The 14807-nt window shown below is 38.0% G+C and overlaps 1 protein-coding gene across 3 annotated transcripts in view; it reads right to left on the bottom strand.

Moving 5' to 3' along the window:
• Positions 1-14807, bottom strand: part of LOC111427029 (zinc finger domain-containing protein tiptop) — a 138697-nt gene that overhangs the window by 32167 nt on the left and 91723 nt on the right. Inside the window, exon 1 of one of the 3 annotated variants that reach the window (XM_023061977.2) lies at positions 1071-1312. The exons of the other annotated variants lie outside the window; for them this stretch is intronic. The gene's annotated coding sequence lies outside the window, so the exon portion shown is untranslated. Of the gene's footprint in view, positions 1-1070; positions 1313-14807 lie in introns of those variants that run through there. 3 annotated transcript variants of the gene reach the window in all.

The following is a 14807-nucleotide window of genomic DNA, read 5'->3' as shown; positions in this document are numbered from 1 at the left end:
CAAGAACAAGTCACCAACACCAAGTCTAATTGATCGTCTATAGAGTGCTGGGACTAAATGGTAACCGGATGATGTTCTTCTCTAAACTACGGTGATAAAATCCCACATAGAATGCAATTTCATGAATTGGTACAAAAAATTGTATTAATGATGTTGATACTATTTTAAAAAGAACAAAAAATATATATTGTGTCTCAAACACGCCATCAATGTAATATCATCCTCCACAGAAATAACAATAAAACGAGTGCAATCGTTTGGAAGGATTTGGTCTCGCGGGAGGCCGTCAAATTTCCCCACACAATCTCCGGTCCGCGATCTTGTCACATCGCATCTCAGCGTTCTCTTAACGACTGTATGCTTTTAATGATCGATCAGTGAAATTACAGTCTCGATCGGGCAGAGATCTCTTTGTCTCTTGGGTTGACGTCCTTCCCCTTCGTGGTCCAACAACGGTGAACGTGACAAGGAGGGCCTCCCGCGGACCTACTCATCATATTACCTGACGAGCAGTCAAGGACACGTCAACGCCACTTCAACCACGAAAGCCTCTGAAAAAGAAAGAGTTGCTGGATAACGCGGGGAGCGAGGGAAAGAGCGGGACGGAGAACGCCGTCTGGGCAAGTCTACTGGATTTCACGGCGCTAATTTGGTAATAAAGTCGACGACAATAGCCTCTTGACGTGTGCTCAAGTCAGACCTACATCCAAAAATACCACATAGATGTTATTATTTAAAGAATGAGTGTCACAACAAAAGTTATTAATTATCAATAAGTATGAGTTTTTTGTCTGGTTTACTTAATGTAATCGATTTATCGTTTATGAATTAATAAATTTATAAACAAAAGGAGCGAATTAGAAATTTTTTCGATTGTATTCATCCAGTTGTTTATTTACGAATTCTTCGAGATCTCAAACGTATATTTCACAGTTTTCTTTCTTTGTGCCGAGTAGTATTTATTTTTTATGCGGACAGAGGCTCGTTTTTAGAAATACAGTCGCTGTGATCGGACCGCGCCGCCCCATGTGGCTGATAGTTGGGAACAATAAAATTGATAAAATACTTACGGACATTAGCGTCATCCTGGCGGATGAAATACCGCAGGCCACTCGGCCACAGAGGTCTTTATTATTAGTTGGTCGTGCCCCGGAGTTACGATGACGGGGGGTGGTTGGGCCGGTCCGGTCCATCCGTAATAACCACTGCCGCCGCCGTCGCGATCCGAACGTGATTGTTTCGAGTCACAAGAAAGCTATCAATAACAACTTTTACGGTAAAAATGTCGCCGAACGAACGAAATAAATAACGGGGGGGCAACATGTGCGGAGGCCGACGGCGTACGTCTATGTCGGGGGCGGTGCGGCGGTGGCGTCTCTTAAGGCCGGGATGAACGTGTGCCTTCGCGGTGCTGGTCGATCTGTTTTTGAAGTATTTATTGGACCCTGCCGGAGACGTTACTCCCCGCCACGATGAATTAAGAACGCTTCCGCCCGAAGAAATATTGCTAACTGCTCAACTCAACGTCTGCCCTTCGTGGCCATGGAGTTAATTTTCCAGTTTACGTTTTTGATATTTTACTAAATTTATGGGTTGTTGTTTAAAACGGCACCTATCCTTTAATAAAAATTCTTCTCTCCTTTAATTTAATATCAAAAATTACATTGTATAAAATTATTTAGTAAAACAAGACTTCTTAATATTTATTTAATAACACTCAATTGAATGTACTTTTGTCTAAATCACGGATTAGTTTCTTGAACAAAGGAAGTCACTTTGCATCTTCCGATTGAAGTGCCGCCTAAATTAACAGAAACTTCGAAACAATATTCGACTTTACATTGGCACGAAGGAGAATTACTTAAACCGGTGGAATTTATAACACCTTAGCATCAGTGAGCGGCACTTCTCAATATCTTCCGGGCCGGGATCTCATAGCGCCCCCCGAATGGCAATTTGCCAGCGGAACAGCGCGAAATGAAACTCCGCACTGTATACGTTTCGTATTTTTATTATCGCACGATGGCCCGCTTCTTTATTACGCATATCCACCGTTCTCCCGTGCATTCGGTACAACTTCATCGCTTTGCCCGTGAAATAGATAGCAGTATCGTTGGTGTGGCGCTTTAGAACTCGACGCTCTTTGTCGCCAAATTAACAGACACCTGTCCGGGAATTCATCGGAGCTCCCTTTTGATTATCTCTGAAGTTTTACGAGCAAAACTAGGGAGTCGGGTAATTAGACGTAGGTTTGTCGTGATTCCGTCTGTCGACCTTCTCTTGTAACCTCAAGTATCCCCGCCATTTCTGACGCGCGCCATTACTTCATTTCCTGTAATCCGTAACTTCTCTAGGGAAGCGAACTAATTTTTCGAAATTGACAGTTTTGCTTAATAGACTTTTATTACCTACTTCTAACGGACCCATCTTTGTGCAGAGGAACTGTTGATAGCTATTTAGGTACGTAAGGTGATCCGTTCAAAAGCGGAAAGTATCTAAATTCTGCTCGAGTAATAGGTAGTCTCATCCTTTATACATATCTTATTACTACATAAATAAGGTGTTCATCTAGGGAAGTATGAAAGATTGAGTGTAGACTATCCTAAAGCGAAGATCTTCATACATTCTCCAATTACTGCTAAAAAAAGGTAGTATTATATTTATCCAATTATAATTAAAGGTAATATTTTGTATAATGAAATATAAAGCAATATCATTTCAGAATGTATTGAAATTTCGTTATGCATTTGTTTAATGTCCGCCAAAATACTTGATCATATCATAATTTTCAACGTCATTATGGTAATAGATTCATTGTAGCGGAAATTTTGATAATTAGGATACACAATGAGAATCAAAATGATATCAAAAGAAAGAAGTATTTAAAAAATTTCCAGAAGAAACAACATTTAAACCAAGCCAAGACCAAGATGATCACATCAGACAGTAGAATGAACTGGACTTACTTCATCAATAAACTTTTAAAGTTAATGAATTGTATAAAGACATAAATTTTGCAAACGTTTTAGAATGTAATGAAGTATAGAGATGAATATCAAGAAATGGAGAACCGAAACAAGAATGGCTAAGTAACTTTATATCTCACGTTTTGTATTAGTCTTTTTTTTCTCCTTCCTAAACTGTTCTAATAATTCTTTTGTTTAATATCACTCAAAAAAAAACTGAATTTCTACTGTGTTACTTTAATAAATGTTCGTTAAGAGCATTGGACTGCACGGTGAAATTTGATAACGATATCTATCGGGGTACAATAGATCCTTAGGGTCGCGGTGCAAGGTTGGTTGGTCCGCCTACCCGATATGTATTCTATGTAATGTAATGTAATGTACTTTAATAAATAAAATCGTAAAGTACCTCACAATATACACTCACTTTCACATGAAATACACCACCCATTAAGAATTAGACTACAATTTTGAAACTTCGGTAAAATAATGCTTTATTATCAACTAAGAAACGATGAAAGTTTAGTTGAAAAAAACAACAAAAATTAACATTTTTCAAGAAAAAGCTAGTAATGTATTGCATCCCCACGCGCAGCTATGCATGCATTCACTCTTCTACTCATGCTCTCTAGTGGTCGATGGTGTCGAAGTTTATCCAGATTCTCAGCAGGCCTGAGTACTTGTCTTAGTCGCCAACCACATCAAATTGCCCCTCAGCTCGGACTTAACAATTTTCCAAGCAGAAATTCTTGCTATAAACTTCTGCACCGCTTTGAACCTACAGAAGGGACAAAAAGGTGCATCCATAAACATTTTCACAGACAGTCGGACCACCTTAAAGGCAATTCAGGCCTACACGTGTGGCTCCGCACTGATCAGAGAGTGTACCAACAACCTAAGAGAACTCGCTAGGGGCAATGATGTTACCCTATGGTGGGTTCCAGGTCACAGCAACATTGAGGGCAATGAGAAGGCCGACAAGCTGGCCAAAGAGGTAGCAAACACGCCCTTCATTGGACCCCAACCTGGATGTGGACTACAAAAAAGCCACCTAAAACAAATAATCAACAACTGGGAGCTTCAAAGATAGCCTTACGCTGGAAAGAACTTCCAGGTCACAGACAAGCGAAGAGTATGATAACTCAGTGGCAAAACAAAACCAAAGAGGTTTTATGCCTCAGCAAAGGGGATCTAAGAACGCTCTCAGGCTACCTGACCGGCCATGTGCCCCTAAAATACCACCTCTTCCACATTGGACAAGCTGAGGATCAAACTTGTCGACTATGCAACGACGAGTCAGAAACTGCTGAACATATACTGTGCAATTGCGTCGCCAGAGGCCGTCTAAGGCACAACGTCTTCGGTACAACTCCCCTGTTACCTACCGACATAAAGGTTCAAGACCTCAGGACAACACTAAGGTTCATTAAGGACCTACATTTGCCCTAAACCTTTGGAGGGCTAAAGTTACAATAGATCTTATAGGTCGCGGTAACGAGAGGCGCCGCTCTCCTCAGCCCGGCAGCAATAATAATAATAGTCGCCAATCATACCCCGGACACGTTTAATTGGCGACAAGTCTGGTGACCGTGCAGGCCAGGGCAAAATCTGCAATCCAACCTGCTTCAGGAACCTTCTTGTACCCCAGCAGTATGGGGTCTTGCATTATCCTGTTGGAAAGTGGCATTCTGCAACGTCTGCATGAAAGGTACTAACACCGGTTCCAGAACGTTGTCGATGTAACGACGTGCGTTTCATGTGCCTGGAATGAACGTAAGGAGTGACCTTCGTCCAGCACATATCGCCCCCTCAAACCATAACCCCAGGTGTTAAGGCTGTGTATGTCGTCTTTGAACGAACTCCAAATTCCGTGTTTCCCCTCGATGTCGCCGCACCGTTTCACGACCACCAATCACTCATAAACAAAACCTTGAGACGATGTCATTCCATTGATGAACCCACTCTTGCCGTTCTTGACAGCATGAAAGTCTGGCTGCTTTATGGAGAGGTGTTAATGGAAGCCGAAGGTAAGGACGGTAAGAATGAAGCCCAAAGGAAGAAATTCTTCTGTAAATAGATGCCATCGACAAGTGCCGGTTCGAAGCTCTCGTCTAATCCACAGCAATCGAACTTGTTGTTTGAAATCGATCCCTGGTAGTCATCCGCCTAAGGAATCGGTCTTCACGTGCGTTGCTTCTTCGGGCGGGTCCTCCAGCAGGACGGCGCTTCTGAATACCTTCTTTGGACCATAAAGACCATATCCAAGCAACTGTAGCGTGGTCCCGATTCAGGCTTCTCCCAATCAAACAGTTGAAGAAACAAAACAGTTGAAGAAAACTTTCATCGTTTCTTAGTTGATAATAAAGCATTATTTTACCAAAGTTTCAAAATTGTAGTTTGAATTTTAGTGGGCGGTGGATTTCATATGAAAGTAAGCATAGTTTTTAGATCAAAAATGTAATTTTTAATAAAAACTTTTAAACTTTAAATAATTATAGAGAATATAAAAAGGAGAAACAATAAAACCTTGTTCTTAAACACTGTGAACCCAAGTGTAGTTGGGTTACGACTGTTGCGATTGCAAGAGCTATCAAGAGCAGAGGACGAGTTTGCGGGTCGTAAACTTGGTCGGGAAAGCCGGGCGAGGACAGAGAAAAGGGGACGCGTGTCAGAACCTCAACGGTTACATTTCTTAGTTGGTGATAAGTGCGCAGAAAGCGGCCAAGGAGAAGTGATTCGCGGAGTACAGACCGCGTCTTGGCGGCGTCTTCGTCCCCGAAAGCTCGTACCCTGGACGTGACAGTTTATCACATTGGATTCAGAGCATATATAACTAAACAATCTGCTTGCGACGTTGGCCTGCCAAGAATTATAATGGGGTAAGTTGGGCAGGTGGTGTGAGTTAGAGCCAACGCGACGCCCCGGACGGCGCCTCGCGCCCTCGAATGACGCGCGTTCCTGGTGATTTATACGGAACGTTGGACTACTAATGCATCGAAAATAGATTTCGGACTTTGTTGGTCTAACTAAGGCACGTATAAGCTGAAAATAGTTAAGACGTTTCAACTTAGTTATCTCTCCACATATACATAGCATTATTGTTTTCATTGGTTGAATTTAAGTAATATTTTTCAAATATTTCTGTAGAATTATGATAACTGCTTTAATTAACTGAGCGCAATAAATGTCATGGACGACGGAAAAATTACTACCACATCTAGAGCTGAGCAGTAAAAAAAGGAGTACGATACACCTTCGGAGCTCGCTGACGGGAGAAGGGTCTTAGTTTATCGGTGACAGATGCAAATGTAATCATAGTTATGGGTGGATGAAGCGGTCTTAAAAACGTCTGAAGCGACGGTATTTCATACGAATTATGCTGACTGGGGGCTCAAAACAGCTAGTGCCGGCATTCATTTGCATATACGGAAAGGAGAAATTAAAGGGGTAAACGCCCCACCAATAATAGTCCATCACTGTCCTTATTATAATGTTCTTATTATCCGAAATGTAGCAAACTAAGTGAATCTCTTAGAAATTCGTTGCACATCTATTCCAATATGATGAATGTGCTGATATGTGTTGAGGCTGGTCCATTATTCCCCACTTTTAAATCACAGGACGAACACGACTGGAGTCATTATTCATAGACAGCGGCAGAGCTCACGCCGAGAATCAATCATACCGTACCTGAGTAATGAGATTCAACGGTTGACAAGTGTCTGTAGGTGGTTGTAACCTTCGACCACCGGTCTCCCGACATCCATTTCCATTCGATGCTGTGCTCCGACGAGATTGATTTTCGTTCGTTGACGGTGCGCCCCATTAAAACGCCACCGTTCCCTTACTAATCTGACAGCCTGACAAACTATTTGAAGTTTTATTGGCTCTTTGATAAATACGACACCGTACCGTGGACGCGTGTACGTCACGCGGGGGCTACTTCGACCGTTCGCCGATGGTCGACAATAAACGTCCGAATGAAAAAACTTGCGCTGATTTATGTCTGCGCTAAAATCGCACCCGACTACTACCGAAGTAATAAATGAATAGCTTCTGGGTGCCATTGTTAGGATATACGCTACCGATATCGGTTATTTAGTGGCAGTTTAAAATTACATTATTCTTTCACTATTAACAGTAGATACTTTAGCTTAAATTAAAAATAATTAGCAAGAATATTTAATTTATTAACGCTATAAATTAATGTACCTTGTTTTGAATCTTTGTTAAATTTTTATACATATCATATTGGAATCTACCAATCATGATTTGTTTTTTGTTTTATTTTAATAACATTTTTATTCCCGGATTCATGCATACAATAGTGACAAGCTGTGAAATTATTGATAATATTCGAACAGAAATATGTGCCTGAATATCAGGTCGACACGTAGAAATATAATTATTAAATACCGTAACAAAATAAATCAAATCAACGGCCCTTCACAAAGCTATACTTTTTTATATATTAATATACGTAGCGATGGACAGTGATTACAGGACGTCACTGTATGTGAGTATGTCATACAATTGATCTATTCGTTATTTTGATAAAATGAATATATATGATGATTTTTGTGTAACAAACGGATAACAAATAAATCAAACTTCTGTTATTCTATCCTGGTAAATATTTGCCGACGCTCGTAAATATTTTTTTATGAATATCGAGTTGAAAAGTATCGTATACATAGTCTATAAATCTGCCAGGTTGGACATTTTTGCAAAAACGGAATTAGAATCAATATATCGGCATAGCATCGTCATAGCATTTATTTACATGTCCTACTAATAAATATAATCCAAAGTTATTTTGCGCTATTTCTGAAAGATATGTTCATTTCAGATAACATGTAATTTTCTACGTTATATCTTCTAAAAGCAATAAAATCTCTTTGTGGTGCAAAAATTTGGCCACAAATTATTGCAGTTTGAAATGGATGTGGTCTTCATTTTATAACATCTTCGAACAATCTTTTGTGGTCAACATAAAACGTTGAGTTAGTTTATTTTATCGTTCATAGTTTCATAAAATTTTCTGTCAGTACAAAAGAGTGTTTAAACGTCAAGAGATCTAAAAGCGCAAGAGAAAATTCGCTTGATTTCAACTTTATGAGATAGTTTATTACAGTAATCAACAACGTTTATTAAACGAGTGGCTCTAAATTGTTCAGTATTCATCAGTGTGGTACGCATATATTCATGTTGTAGTCTTTGCATTTTATCGTTTAAAAAACTTTTTATTCTCCGTCCATATGTGTCACTTCGACTCCACTGACAAGCACAATCACCTTGAGTTGAAATTAACTCATTTGTCTCTCTCACAAACGCTATTTTTATGACAATGTATATTCAACCTACATTTACTACACCTAAGGATTTTTTTAACTGTATTGAACAATAATCAATCGTCAGCATAAATATATTCTGACGACACTATACTTATCACAGCATATAGAGCATATATATAAACGATACTCGATTGGTTGTAGGCTGATAACCTGGACTTTAAGTTTGGGATTGGCGTGGGATACCTACAAATACATATATCGTTAGTCTTGGTTTCTCGAGAAACGAGTGTCTCAACAGGTCGACATTAACGACACTGCGGTAAAAAATACCATGTGTCGTCAAATAACGAAGGACGAAGGTAAACAAATCTATAAATTATGGTTCCCAGAGAAAAGCTCCACGTCCAGTTCACGAGTTGATTATTCATAACTGTTTTTTATTGATGACATTTCTTTGAGGCCAAAGAGATGACCGAAAATAAAATATCTAAATGTTATGTATCAATAAATTTTGAAGTTAAATTTATATCTTCAAACATCACGATTTAAGAAACCATAACCAAGTTTTGTTAGGGCTAACATTATCAATCAACAAGTGAAGTTTTCTTAAATCAAAGGGAACAAGTTTTTTAAAAGTGTAAACTCTACATGATGTTAAAAGTAATTCATTGTAATACACAGAGTGAAGGAAAAGTGACAACATTTATCAAAAAAAGTTATGCCAGATAAGACAGTGTAAAGTATGTAGGCGGTACATCGTTCATCACATATCAAAAACTTTAATAAATTTGCTTATAGATCTAACATATAAATTACTACATATTATCTTAAATTAGATAGTTTTAGCTTTAATTGGATATATAAACTGTTACTTAATTTGCATAAATAAAGTTTGAATAATTTTTTGAATTTCATTCACATATTTCACAATTTCACAAATTTAACATATGAATTATTACATATGATCTTAAAATAGATAGTTTCAGCTTTAATTTGGCATATAAATGATTACTGAATTTTCATAAATAAAGTTAACACGATTTTTTGAATTTCATCAATTTTTGTGTGAGTGCGCAAACAATAGCGTTGTCTTCACATAACTCAAAATGTTATGCAACCAACATATAAATTATTGAGTATAATCTTGATGTAGGTTTCAGTATTAATTTCGTGTTAAATTATTACTTAATTTTTATAAATAAAATTCAGAAAGATTGATTTGAATTTATCACTAAAAATGTCATGCATCTAACATATAAATTATTATATATAATCTTAAAATAGATAGTTGCAGCTTTAATTTGATATATAACTCATTCCGTAATTTGTAGAAATAAAGTCAAAGGCAGTTCTTGCTTGCGTTACTTTCACATATCTTTCTATATTACAATTTGAGATGATAAAGCAAAAGCTTCAAAATAGAACCCTGTGTTACAGTATGCTTGACCACAATGGATTCAGAAGATTGAAAGAGGTAATCCTCGGTTCATGGTTCTCCTTGTTATGGGAACGCAGAATTCAAAATCTACAAAAAGCTGTAATGAATCAGAAAATAATCCAGACTCACACTATAATTTGTTAGAAGGAGTAGTCTGTACTGGTAAGTCTGCTTATCTGCTTTTGTATATTTCTATTATCGTACCATTTTGTGTATCTGTGTTTGATTTCGGCTTTCTTATCTTCTTTGTTACATATAAGATTTACATTAGTGATTATAAAAACGTAAATGTTTTTTTATAAAACATCAATGTATATTATATAGTTTTAGATGAAAATTACATATCGTTCCAAGTACGGTCCTGTAAAAGCGTTCATAAGTTGCACTTCCCGCATCCCCGCCGGCGAAACCGTTGAAAGATCGCCGGTTCGGTTCCTGTTGCCTGTTGTTATTCCGTACAGATCGTAATTTAGTCTTCTTGATGGCCGCCGTCTCCCACTAATGCATTGTTTTATAATTTATCGGTCTACCGGTGAAATATTGGAATTCCTCCTATTCAAATAATCCTCGGTTGATATGCGCACGACGGCGACGCCCTGTAAATTCTGATCCACCGTCAACGGATTTCTCCTTTTTTGTCTCTTGACCAGACCGCCGCCGTTGTTGTCTTCATGCGACGTCACCGGCCAATGATATATCGTTGATGAGGAGCTCATTTGACGTATTTATTACGCCTTGGTACGCCTTTTTGTGTAAAATCGTATTGGGGAATTCACGTGAACATACATACATATAACCGAACGTTAAAATTACCTGACCCACGGTGGAATGGTTATAAATTAATAATCATCTGCTTTAAATATCTATGAAAGTCGTAAATATCTTTTTACGATGATGTGAGCGTGTTTTCCGGAAATATTTTTCGTAGGAATCATCGTCATGTTCTCATTTGAATACTAACATTTACTTTATAATAAATCATTAATGTAAAAAATTTATTATTAAAACTTTTTGATACACCCTGTCATTAAAGCTTTAGCATAACTTAATTAGGATTTATACAAATAGAATCTGTGGATGTTTCTTGTTACGAGAACGATAATTTAAGACAGCAATACTTTTTTATGTGAAAGAACAGGGAGACATCTACATCGAGAAATGGCAGTAACGGCACTTCAAGCAGCCAGTTCTGCCAGAGATGATTATGAAAATGTTGACATAAATACAAAATAATACCCGGAACGTCGAACGGAACCCCTAATATACGAGTGCGTTGCACGCAGCGGTGCCGTTTTCTTGTGGGGAATAGGGGCCACCCTTAATTGTCGATTTAAAGACCCGGTCATAAATTTAGCGGACATATTTCGTCATGGCGAACAGTCGAATTTGTTCATAGACAATGGGCGCGACGTTCAGTCGGCAGGGGGACGTATGAATTATGCGTTTAATTTTTACCGTGGAATGATTTACAGTTTTCCGTTAAAACCGGAAAACCCGAGGCCGTGCAGACTCCGTCGTCGCCGTACGTCAAATTCCCTGTAGATTTCACAGTTAATCACAATAAATTATGTCAGAGCCTGCGTTCTGCATGACGCGAGGGGTCATAGAAGGATCGAGGTGCGCGTAGCTCGGTTTCGTTTACAGCCTTTTTGCAGCGGTTCGGAGGAAATTTATCGCAGGCCGTTAAGTTAATCAAAGAGCTGGCAGGACCAAAGAAAATAATAAATCAGGATCAGATGTGTATCAACGCAATCTTTATATTTACGGTATTCGTCTGACCGTAATACCGCAAAGTGCATTTATAAACGTATAAATAATTTAATTGGTTCTCTCAAATTACTTCAAATAAATTCTTTTGATGTTTACTTCTATTGAGTTTATTTACAATACCTTATTTAATAATAATTTTAATATTAAACTATAAAGTTCAGCACTTTAACTAATTTAATTACCATATGGAGTGTGGTGGTAGTAAGAAAAAATTGCCTAACGTAAATGAAACTCGACTTTCCAAATTCTATTGATCTATTGAGTCAACTTACTCAATAAACTAAGTGATGAGTAACAAGACTACCTCGCGATGATTATTTATTTATAATTAGGTCTGACACTATCTATACAAAATCCGCGATAGTTATATCACTTACAGGCGCGAGTAGCTACGAGGAGGACACGAATTTGCTGTTCACCAGTTGACCATCAAGACATGTGAACAGGTACCTAGAACATTTGTTTGTGGCGTAGCACCTAATGGTGTTTTTAATTGGGGGTAAGCACTCCAAATCGAGAACTACATCCGACCATGCCGACAACGTCTTTGCAATTCGTAATGATTCTACGTTTTCACGAAAATCTCTGCACGCATGTTAGGCATAAAAATTGCTTTAAGTTTTAAATCTGCAGAAAAACTAACATAGTTCAGTCCATAAACTCAGTTGATTGGGTTTTCAATATATCGTTCAGAGATACTTGTAGATCTACCTCTTGGAGATCCTTGGAACCTACATGGAAAAGTTGAATGCTTTCGAGTAAAGACTTCTGACAATCCCTGGATATATTAAATCCCACAACTTTTACTAACGCTTTCTAAAAGCCGTATTTAGTAAAATTTAATCCGATTCCATCCTCCCTGTGACTTTCAAAAACTTTCTAGATGCTCCAAATTGTTGATTTCTGAGGGCGAAGCGACAAGGCTATCGTCGATATACACTTAGGCGAAATCCAATACTTACAATACCTCGTTCATTAAACGTAGGTTCCATAGGGACTCCTATCTTTTCCTTTCGTAGGCACCATGTTCAGTGATGCTGTCTAACTACTTTTGAAAGATCGAGCTCATACACATGATAGACTCAAATGTAAAAACTGAACCACCGAAGTAATCAATGATCCTCGAGTTATGTGAATATGATGCTTTACCCCATGCTTAGGGTTACCATTTTATGTGACCCATCAAATATAAAATTGGTAAAGTGTGTGCTCTCCTTCCATTTACCTTTCCTGAATTATCAGTGACGTTACAACAATTTGTCACGACATACGCTTATTAGCAATCCGTAATGATCCAGAAATTCGACATGGTCTCGGCGATTATGAATCTCGTAAAGAATTCATCACAGGATTAGATCGCCTCCCGATCACTCACGTAAGCCAGAACATACACAATTTGGCAAATAGACTCCTGGAAGGCATTTGAATGAAGTCAATTAGTTAATTACGCAATTAATTATGCGAACAAAATAGTAGACATAACTTCGCTAAAGGTCAGTGATTATAGATGCCATCTTATGTAAAATTACTGGTAGATGTAGCGCGCTCTCAAAGTAGTGGTCTTTTCTATGCAACCTCGCATTCCGATCGTAAGACATGACGGTATTAGCCAAAGTTTGGAAATGAATCACAAATTCCTGTAAGAGAAGCCTTTCGCACCCTATGAACATCGCACGTTCTGCATGGGTGCTTGAGTAAACAAATGAAATATTAAAGTTGTTATTAAATTCAATCTTGAATGTATCGTAAGCTATGTGATTTTCTGGATGACTGATTTTCTAATCAAATAACATTTCCATGAAGTTTCGAAATATTCAACCCTTCAGGTAAATAAATCTTGTTTGTATTTTTAAGAGAGTAGTGTGAGATACGGCTAAAAATGATTTATAACACACAAGTATATCTTAAATGATTACAAAGTATGAATGAATGAAGGAACATACAAAATTGAACAACGTAATTTGATTATGACGTATAATTATATTATAAAAATTTAGAATTATATAACGGTTAACAATAAAATTAATAGTCGTGAGATATGGAATTGAGGAATCGTTCGTTTCGATTCCCACACGTCCAGCCGCTTAATGGTCGAGCATTTTCTGGTTGTCGGGGCTGCGAAGCACACATGCTGGCGTATGTACGCACTGGGAAATAGCAGAAACATAATTATAAATTATGAAGGGCCATAAATCGATCGGAGTATTTATTTTATGGGGCCGGTCGACGTCAAGAGCGGCGGGGGTCGCGGGGGACGTGGAAGTTTCAATCAAGAACCCGGACAGAGAGAGCGATATTGACTTGCAGCTGATATTTATGGGCAATTCGGTGTCGTTCCACAGGACACCAATATTGGTTTGATAACCACACTCGCCATATATCAAATTAATGTCCTATTATTGCGCTGTCGGCAAAAAAGACGCCCTTACGGGGGCATTATATATTTCGAGTTCCACGCATCGGTGACGACCTATGCTTGACGCCGTTCACTCCGTGTGAAAATTACGTAAATGTGAAATTTATGGTATTATGTGACGATTCGGACAATCACTTTTAGTATGTAATAAGAGAAATGAATTTTTATTAAACATAAATCCATTAAATCATCATATCAATACTGAAATGTGGCACATAAGGAAGCCTTAATATTAATATTTGAACTTTGTAACGGCACAGTAATTATAAAACAAGTAATCCGGCATTCACAGCATTGCGTTAACACGTTAATTTAATTGCATAACACCAATGGCGACTGCATGATCAGGTATCTGTCACCCGCCTGTTTCAACTCGGCGGAAGCAATATTTAAGTCGTTGTCGAATGGTTAATGTATTCAACTTCATTAAATTATACGAATTAAGTAACTGGTACTATTGAATTACTACAGGTAAAGAAAAATGCGAGCAATTATTGCTGCATCACCGGGACGATCCGTATCTAATATATGGCGTGACATCGGTTTTTGCCACTCGCGGCGATCCTTATTAAGATACCCGTATACATCTGATTGCTTGCGCAAGATTGGACGCGGCTAATTGACATATAAATATTTACAACAATTTCTTTTGAATATTTATTAAGCGTTATTTATTGGTTAGTCGTTAGTCTATCGACGCAGTGATGCGTAGTATTCATCACCATTAAGCAAGAAATCTCTAGAAGAAAGCTTTTATATACTTTACCATAGACCTACGTGATATGCTGCTACTGCCTATATATGTATATTGCTAACTTCATTTACAGTCAACGATGCTAAGTGTAGTGATAAATTATTGATTCAATGTTATTGCTTAATGAACTATAGTTTATTTTGTTTGGACTGTATTTTCGGTAAACATC

Source organism: Onthophagus taurus, chromosome 2 (genome assembly GCF_036711975.1).
Source record: "Onthophagus taurus isolate NC chromosome 2, IU_Otau_3.0, whole genome shotgun sequence".
Lineage (NCBI taxonomy): Eukaryota > Metazoa > Arthropoda > Insecta > Coleoptera > Scarabaeidae > Onthophagus > Onthophagus taurus.
The sequence above is the reverse complement of the archived record's forward strand: the minus strand, read 5'-3'. Positions and strand labels throughout refer to the sequence as shown.